The sequence below is a fragment of the Gopherus flavomarginatus genome, chromosome 24 (assembly GCF_025201925.1).
Source record: "Gopherus flavomarginatus isolate rGopFla2 chromosome 24, rGopFla2.mat.asm, whole genome shotgun sequence".
NCBI classification, from domain to species: Eukaryota; Metazoa; Chordata; order Testudines; family Testudinidae; genus Gopherus; species Gopherus flavomarginatus.
The window spans coordinates 10,633,063-10,641,561 of record NC_066640.1 but is presented as its reverse complement, the minus strand read 5'-3'; positions in this window follow the sequence as shown (position 1 = coordinate 10,641,561).

The following is an 8,499-nucleotide window of genomic DNA, read 5'->3' as shown; positions in this document are numbered from 1 at the left end:
GTTTGGATCTAAGGTGAGAGGAGTTAGCTCCAGGCCATCGGCAGGGACATGGGAGCTTGGTCATGTCCTGTGCATTTGTTAATGTTTATATTGTGGCAGCACCGGGCCTGGAGTGGGATCCCATTGTACTAGAACAATTCCTGCACCACAGAGCTTGCAGGCAGGATTGGTCCCTGCTATATATTATCCAGCCTCTAGATCTGGTTTAGATTTAAATGACTCAGTTCAGGTGGCTTCTACTCCTCCCCTTGGGAGATGCTTCTGCTGCTGAACACGCAGCACCATTATTACAGCTGCGTCCACCTGCCCATGCCCCACATTGCTACTGGCACTCCATGGCAGCCTCGATCTGGCACCCAGAGCTTGGTTGAGCCAGAGACAGCAATCCACCCTCTTGCCCTAGGAGTGGGGGGGATCCATGGGCGGAAGGGGAAGATTGCACTGCTGCTGCCTGTACTGTGCCCATTCTGTGGATCTCAGAGGGCACTTGGATCAAGGTGGAGCCTCTCCAGGGGGTGCCCACACCTCCCCCAGGGTGGCATTTCCCTGTCCCTGGCTGGTGGGGGAGTCAGGATGTTCCCCCACTAAGCCCTGTTGTCCAATTACTTTCTTCCTCCTCCAGCGTGTTATAGCTCCGTTATTTTTACTCCTACTGCCTTCTTGGGGGGGAACGAGAAGGGAGAACTACTGAGATCTGGGTTCAAGATCTGCCACCCAGGTGCTTCCCAGTCCGGGTCTCTCTCCCTCTCATTGTGTCGCGCCTGGCACCTGAGCTGCCACCTGCTGTTTTTGCAGACTCGGAGATGCCACTCATCACAAGTTAATGAACACTCCCATTCAAATGGGAATGAAAACCCAGCAGGGGTGCCCGCCTTGAGGCTCTTCTCTAAGCAGAATGACCCTACAAAAGGAGCAAAGCTCAAATGAACAGAGGCAGAAAAGGCCGGGTGGATCTTGCGCTGCCCAACGCTTCTACAAGCGGGTAGTGCCAGGTGGCTGTTGATCAGGAAAATTGGGGGTATGCTTCCAAAGCAACGTGAGTACGTCTGAATCCCCCTCCCTCCACTTCCCTCATCTTTCGCTGCATCCAGATGAACTTTTAGGCCCTGATTTTCAAAGCTTTCGACCTGGCTCCCAGTCTCCTGGGTCTAGTTCATTGCAAACTGCAGGCAGCATTTGGAGGACCAGGCCGATCAGCTGATGAGAGGAAGGATGGATGTAGTGAAGGACTGCTGAGTGCTGTGCCCAGCTCTGCTACTGACCCCCTTTAAGGCCTTGGCCCTGTCACTTATCTCTCTGTGCCTCTTCCTCATTGACCAAAGGTGGCTAATAATACTCCCTTTAATACAAATATAATAACAACAAGAGCTACCTGAATTCAGAATCGCAAGCTGCTGCTGAAGAAACCCCTCGCTTTGTTTTACCATGTGTGGGGAGAGGACTCCCTCAGGACGGGGACGCTGAGTCAATAAAACACCCTTTGGGCAGGCGTCCGGTCAATGAATAACTAACTAACTAAAACCCCGTAACGAACAGGTAATTGCCCACTGATTGCTGAAAACAAGTGGGGACGAGCCGTTTCCATTGCAGGTTCTATTTTTTGCAGTATCGTAATGCGTCTGCAGAGATAATTGCATCGTCCCTCTATAGCAGAGGCATGAAAAGGCTGCTAGAGATGCACTTTCTTCTGTCGCCGCTGGAAAGAAAGCCTCTGCCTTATACCAATTACCGCTGGGTCTGCACAGCACAGACCTTTCGACTTCTAGGGATGCTGTGATTCGATGATTCAGAGAGGTTTTTTTTTTTAAGGGATTAATTGCTTAACAATAAGCCTGCCTCTGCCAGGGTTATTCTGCCTCCATCTGTGTAACCCATGTCAGCGTGGGAAGGAGTAACGAAGAGGGTTGGTGGGATATGTTGGAGATGAAGAAGCACCATCAAGTGTGGTTGCTTAGACGCATCTCTCAGCTCTGCTAAGCCAGGCTTTAAACCTCAGGAGAGAGAACCTCTTACTTGTAGCATTTCAATAATCCAGTGTCCAATCCTAGTCTGGTCTGTTTGATGTTGTTTTTTTTTTGCAGAAGCCATCACTGAAGCTGCGTGGCCTGTGTGTTTGAAGCCTGGGCCATGACACCGTGACACACACCTGCCAGGGTTTTGCTGCTCTGTTGTGAAACTGACAGAGAAGCAGAGAACTAAGGATCTGCTTGATATAAAGCAGATTTCTTTATTTGTCCCGAAAAGGGATTTGGGGGATTTATGACTCAGCTTTTTATTTTACAGAAATGGACGAACTGGCTCTGTTTTTCTAGCCCCTGTAGTTCCCATGTGAGGGCACCTATGTTGTCAATGAGGATCCAGCACTGTACCTTAAGAACTAAAGGTCCGATCCCCAGGGAGGTTCTGGATCAGGCCCTACAAGCTGATGAAATAACTTAAGAAAACTCTGATGGCACCATAGGGAAACTAGCTACCTTTGTGTTGCGCAGCAGGTCAGACTAGATGATCATAGTGGTTGTCACCATCTATGAATCACTTAGCCCTATTTTTCAGGGAAAGATGTACCTAAATTCTTCAGCAGCTTCCCTGGATTCGGCAGCACCCCTGATGAGACAGACAGGAAATCCTGTGGCAGCCTTAATTCAATGAAAAAAATGGGGGCTTTTATGGAGTTAAACATGGACCTGAATAATGCAATCGAGGCAGCAGCCTCGGGAGTACTTTGCTATTCAATTCAATTTATTTTATGCTCTCTGCACATCTTCATTTTTGATCTGCCAGAGGTTTTTGTACTGACAGGCCATAGATGCATGGTGGAAGTACTTGTGGAGGGAGGGGGAAGGAGTGAAGCTAGAGACCATAGATGCTGGATACGGGGGATGTTGGGGTTTTTGACAGCTGGGGAAGCATGAGAGTCCATCTGGGATGATGGGCAAAGCACATTAGCTGTATAATTTTGCTAAAATTATCAGCCGTAAAGTGGTTAATAACATTAATAGTAAAACAGAATCATTTCAGAGTTAACACCCCACTGAGATGACTGGGGCAGTTCACACCTCTCAGAGCTATTATCTTAAGCTGACTGCAGACTTGGGCTGACAACATTGCATCTGTGACACTTAGCAGAGAGTTGGTAGAGGCTGATTAGCACTTAGCTGGGTCAGAGTGCTGTTTCCCAACCCTTCCCCCCCCAGCTTCCTCTTCAGTTTTGTTATCCATCTATTTACCCTGCAACACAACCATCTATCTATGGTGCATATCTTGGTGCCCATCACCGTAGTATCTGAGCACCTAACAATCTTTGAATCTTTGAATCCCAAATTCCATCTGAATTAACCCATTATTCTTCCTCTCTCTCTGAAGTGTTACCTGGTATCCCTCCTAGGACAAGAGGCTGCATTGGGGGGACGGCAGCAAGGCACGTTCTCAAGTTTTGTCTTTCTCAAGAACATAGAAAGTCAAAGCAACTCTCTTTTCTGAGGGATACCACAAGGGCAAAGCTACTGCTAAAGTCACTCTGGCTAGCTGAGTCTTTGACTGCATTAGCAGAGCTGATGAGCAGGCCAGTTGCCTTCTTCTGATCTTGTCGCTTGCTACAGAAGTCACCTCTTCATGCCCAAGGTATGTAAGGTGATAGTGACATGGTCATCACCCCCCTCCTACTATCATCAACCCCAAACGTTCAGAAATCATGAGCTCCCCCCCCATCATGGGATTGGCTGAAAAATCATGAGATTTCAATATGGCAACTTTGGGGTCCTTTGAATTTGTCTGCCAGTGTTGTAGTTTATGCAGCATCCAAGAAAAGCTTGAAAACAAGGCCTATTGTCTTCTTTAAAAAAGAAAATGCCTGAGAGTCTCACCTCATTCCAGGACTCCAGGAGCTGAGGCTTTAAGAAAAGCACCAAATATTGCATGATTCGTAATTAAACCATGGACAGGCAACACTACAAGTCATATGACATTGTCTGCTAGGGCCTTTCTGCGTTGCCCCTTTGGCTGTAGGACCCTGCTAGTGGCCAGCAACATAGCACTGCCCATCAGCAGATACTGCTAGCTACATCCACAGTCTATCCAAGAAGCTGATGTTGTGGGATGGGAAAAGAGGGACAAGGGAATGTTAATTACTGATAAATCTGTTGGTCCTAGTCTCCCATTCTTCATCCTGCTCTCCTCCCCTCTGTGTCATGAGCTGCTTAATAACATTTCTCTTGCTAACCTTCTTCTGGAGGTCTGAAGTTGTTCTAACTGAGGGAGGGTGATCTGGCGGAGGCTTATGGGATCACTGCTGCCTGGCTACCAGCAGGTGGTATCAGAATGCTGCCTGTTCATGACTCCCATACTGTTGGGGAGGGCTAGGAACTGGCAAATGGAATTACCAGTAAGCCAGGCCCTTCATTGTCAGTTGTTATTTTGTTGAACATTTCCCAGGAAACTATTGGGCTTATTATAAATATTAAAAAATGGGTGAGAATCAGTGCAAAAAAATAATGGCTATGTTTTCTGGGGTTAATACGGAAGGATGGGAGAACAGAAAAAACAGCAAATAGAGAAAAGTCAGAGTACTGAAAATCCAAGCAGTTTATGGCTTTGGTTTATTTCATGAATTGCACATGATGGTACGTACACATATGCATACGCTTGCGTGTGTGTATCTGCTACTACACTGCCTTACTTTAATAGAGTAACGTTCACACTTAGATGTATTTAAGTTACTAATCAATTAGTCTAGCTCAGGGATTTTCAAACTTCAAACCGCTACCCAGGCTCCGCAACCCCCGTCTGACAACAAAAATCACTACATGACCCCAGCGGTCCAAAGTGGGGACCGAAGCCTGAGCCCACCTGAGCCCTGCAGCCTAGGATGGAAGGCCAAACCCCAAACCCACTGCCCTGTGTGAGGAGGGGTGGAAAAAATGGAAGCCCACCTTCAGACCCAGGCAGGGGGCCTGTAACCTAAGCCCCACCACCCAGAGCAGAAGCCCTCAGGCTTTGGCCCCAAGTGGTGGGGCTCGGGTTTCAGCTTCGGCCCTGGGCCTTAGCAAGTCTAAGCTAGCCCTGGCAATCCTACTAAAATGGGGTTGCGACCCGCTTTGGGGTCCCGACCCATAGTTTGAGAACCGCTGGTCTACCCAATGTAACGGATTGGATTAATTTCAACATCCTGAGTGTTTTCATGTCCTTGTGTGATCCAAAGTTGAGGTGGAAAAAAAAATCAGTAAAAAACAAATAATTGTCTTCGTAAAACCTGGGAATTTTCCAGTTAAATAAAAGAACCTGTAAAAATCAAATTACCAGCAACTCACTCTCCTATTCTGTTTTCTGCACTCCAGCTACTTGGTTGGATAATTAACAGGCACCCTTTGATTTGTAAGTACCCCCAGACATGACAATAGGGCTGTATTCAGGGTTCTGATACTAACTGAGGGTATTGCGGGTTTCCCATTTCTAATCCATGGAGTTAGCGGTTGTAAGACAGACTCTCAGTCTTGCGGGTTCTCCAGGGCTGTTCCTAACGCTATTCAGGCTCCAGCCACCCAACAGCGTCACCCTCTTTGAGAATCACTCCACAACCACACGCCACTGCTGGAGCTAGGGTGACCAGATGTCCCAATTTTATAGGGACAGTCCCGATTTTTGGGTCTTTTTCTTATAGAGGCTCCTATTACCCCCCACCCCCTGTCCCGATTTTTCACACTTGCTGTCTGGTCACCATAGCTGGAGCATCCACCTTGCGTCTGCGAGACATTGTGACATCTGCGTTTCCATGCAACTTCCCAGGCCAGGAGTCGTTTGGGGGACAAGTTGTCTTATATACCCCAGCTGTTAGTCTGACAGAACACACTAGGATTGAACCTGGGATCTCTGAAGCTTAGAGTATGAGCCACTGCTGCATGAGCTAAAGGTCACATGGCTCTTAACTAAGGCTGTAGCAGACTCATGAATCTCTACGGGGTCTCGGTGCCACCAGACAGGACAGAGCACCGCACCCAGGCGGTGTGTGGGTTAAACTCCAGCACGCTGTACGGGTCCAAAGACCTCCCCTTATCCATGAATGCAAAGAATGGGCAATCATAGCGGTGCCATGTAGGTGTACCAGACATGTGGTCCCCTAGAGAGCAGCACGACCCAGATCCCTTAGCGGCTCGGAGCACTACATCAGCTGGACTGCGTGACACCAAATTCAGATCCATCCTGGAGTGTTATTGGAGAGGAGTTACTTGCTGTTGCGCCTCCTCATGGCTGGCAGTGGAGTAGCAGGCTCTCCTCGCTGGTAGTCCCACCAACAGCCTCTCCAGCCCAGCATCTTCTCAGGATGACCTTGCTTTCCAGCCAATTCACATTCTCTCCTGCCCCTTCCTGGGCAAACAGAGAGTCCAGTAAACTAAACTCAAATCAACATAATTCTGTACCCGCTACCCAGGCTCCCTATCCCCTTCTCAGGCTCTGCAGGATGTCCCCCCGCTCTTGTGTGAGGTCTCACTCCTAGGGTTTTCTCTATGGAGGCCCAGCTCCAAACTCAGCAGGGAAACCCAGATCCTTCCCCTCACCTGGGTTCCAGCCCAGGGACCCTGCCGTGAGCAGCTAAGCTTTGCTCCCTTGACTTCTCACTGCTCCCTGGATTTTGTCCTACCTTGGTCTTCCATCAGGGCCTTTCCCAGACTTGCTGCACCTCTGCCTCTCTCCAAGCCTTTCCTCCCGTCCTTAGCAAGCGGAGAAGGACCTAGCGTTCTTCCCCTCTCTCCCTGCAGCCTCCTCATCTGGGCTCCCTTTCCTTAGGCTCGCCACCTAGCTGGGCTTCATCTTCAGAGGGGCCTGCCCCACCTGCCAGTGCAGCCAGAGGCCCTGATTGCTCTGTCTCTAGTTAACTCTTTCATTACCTGTGAGGGGTATCCAGCCCACCCCAGTTATCAAGGCAGTTTCTGGTCCCACTGCAATCCACAGGGTGCGTCTTGACTGGCCAATAGCCGCTGCCCTTGCATGCTGCCAGCCGAGGGGGGTGCTCAGATCTTGGTGGCCCTGCTCCTCCCCCATGCATCTGTGGCCTTAGTGAGTGATCTGCCCCTTAGATATCTGCATTCCAGGCGCTGCCCTCCAAGAGATGGGCACGTGAACGGGGGTGCCAGGCCCATGTCTCCAAACCACTGATAGGCCTCCCAGGGGTCAGCCATCCTCAATAAACGTTCTGTGGCTCTGTCCAGAGAGCTTAGCAAGCTGGTGGAAAAGCTAAGTGGAGCTTGAACTTGCTAACCCCCTCCCCCCTATGTCAGAGCTCCCCAGCTCCCATGCCTGTGCCAAGCAGGGGCTGGCAAGGCTCTGCGTCTCCCTATTTCTATTTACCCTGCTACTTTGTTCTCGCACACCTTGCCTTTGTTATTGTGCTGGGAACAATGGCAAGTTAAATAGAATTTGCCATTTCCTAGGCACAGAAATAGCTTCCCCACTACTAATACCGGTGCCTAAGCAGGCGGCACACGGATCAGTGCAAAGAAAAGGTACCAGAAGCGAGTGAAAGAAAGAGATCCTTGGGTAATTGTTCTTTTTAATTCCACTCAGGAGAGATTCTCTAGAGGTCTGAGAGACGTTAAGAGGCAGGAGAGAAAGGATCCCTCTACAAACCTTTGTTTCCTGGCAGTGCCTCCGGCGCAGGTTGGCTAGGAGAGAAAGAGATGGAATCTGGCTTGCAGCTGGTTCTGAGTCCCTCCCCCCTGGCTGAGAATGGACACACTCTGTGCATGGACCCTCCTGCTCCCATTTCTGTTGTGAGCCTCTGTCTACAAACACATCTCCCCAACTCTCCCAGAGTTGACTGTGGACACCTGCCTGCAGCTTCCCTTGCTGAGAACTGGCACGCTCAGTTCCTGGTGTTCAACATTCCCCACCCACTGGTTTGGCTATACCTTTAACATAATCTGTAGCCAGCCTCCTGCCTCCCGGCCACCCGCTTTCACTCGATCCCCCCTTTCCTTAGTGGGGAGCTGAGGCCTGGCACACTCATCACCCAGAGAGCTGGAGGTCAGTTTCTTTGGGAGCTATGCCCACTCCGTGCCCCATTGATTGCTGGCTCTGCACTGGCTGTGGAGATAGGCAGGGCTGGACCATGTCCAATGCTCTTTGTTTATCTTAGGGGAACTCAACCATTTCTGAGCTTTATTTACCTTCTTCCCTGCACAGGCTGAGAAAAGGCAAACCGCAGCCTTTTGTTAATTGCCCCTCTTTCCCTTGGCCTCCCCTCCCCTCCTGATCCGCCCCTTTCTCTCCTCCCTTCCAGCCACTCACTATCATACTGCCTGCAGTAGCTTTTAGGGGGCTCTCTGTCCCCCAGCCTTCATGCGGCATTTCCATGATATCCCCAGCTTGCCTGCCTGAGGCCCACCCATCTGGCCACAGCCACCCCTCCTCTCATATCCTTCCCCACCATGCTGGACTCGGCAGTGTGTGGTCACCCCCCCAATCACACACACCTGCAAAGCAGTGCTGAACAAACAGGGGTAGAAC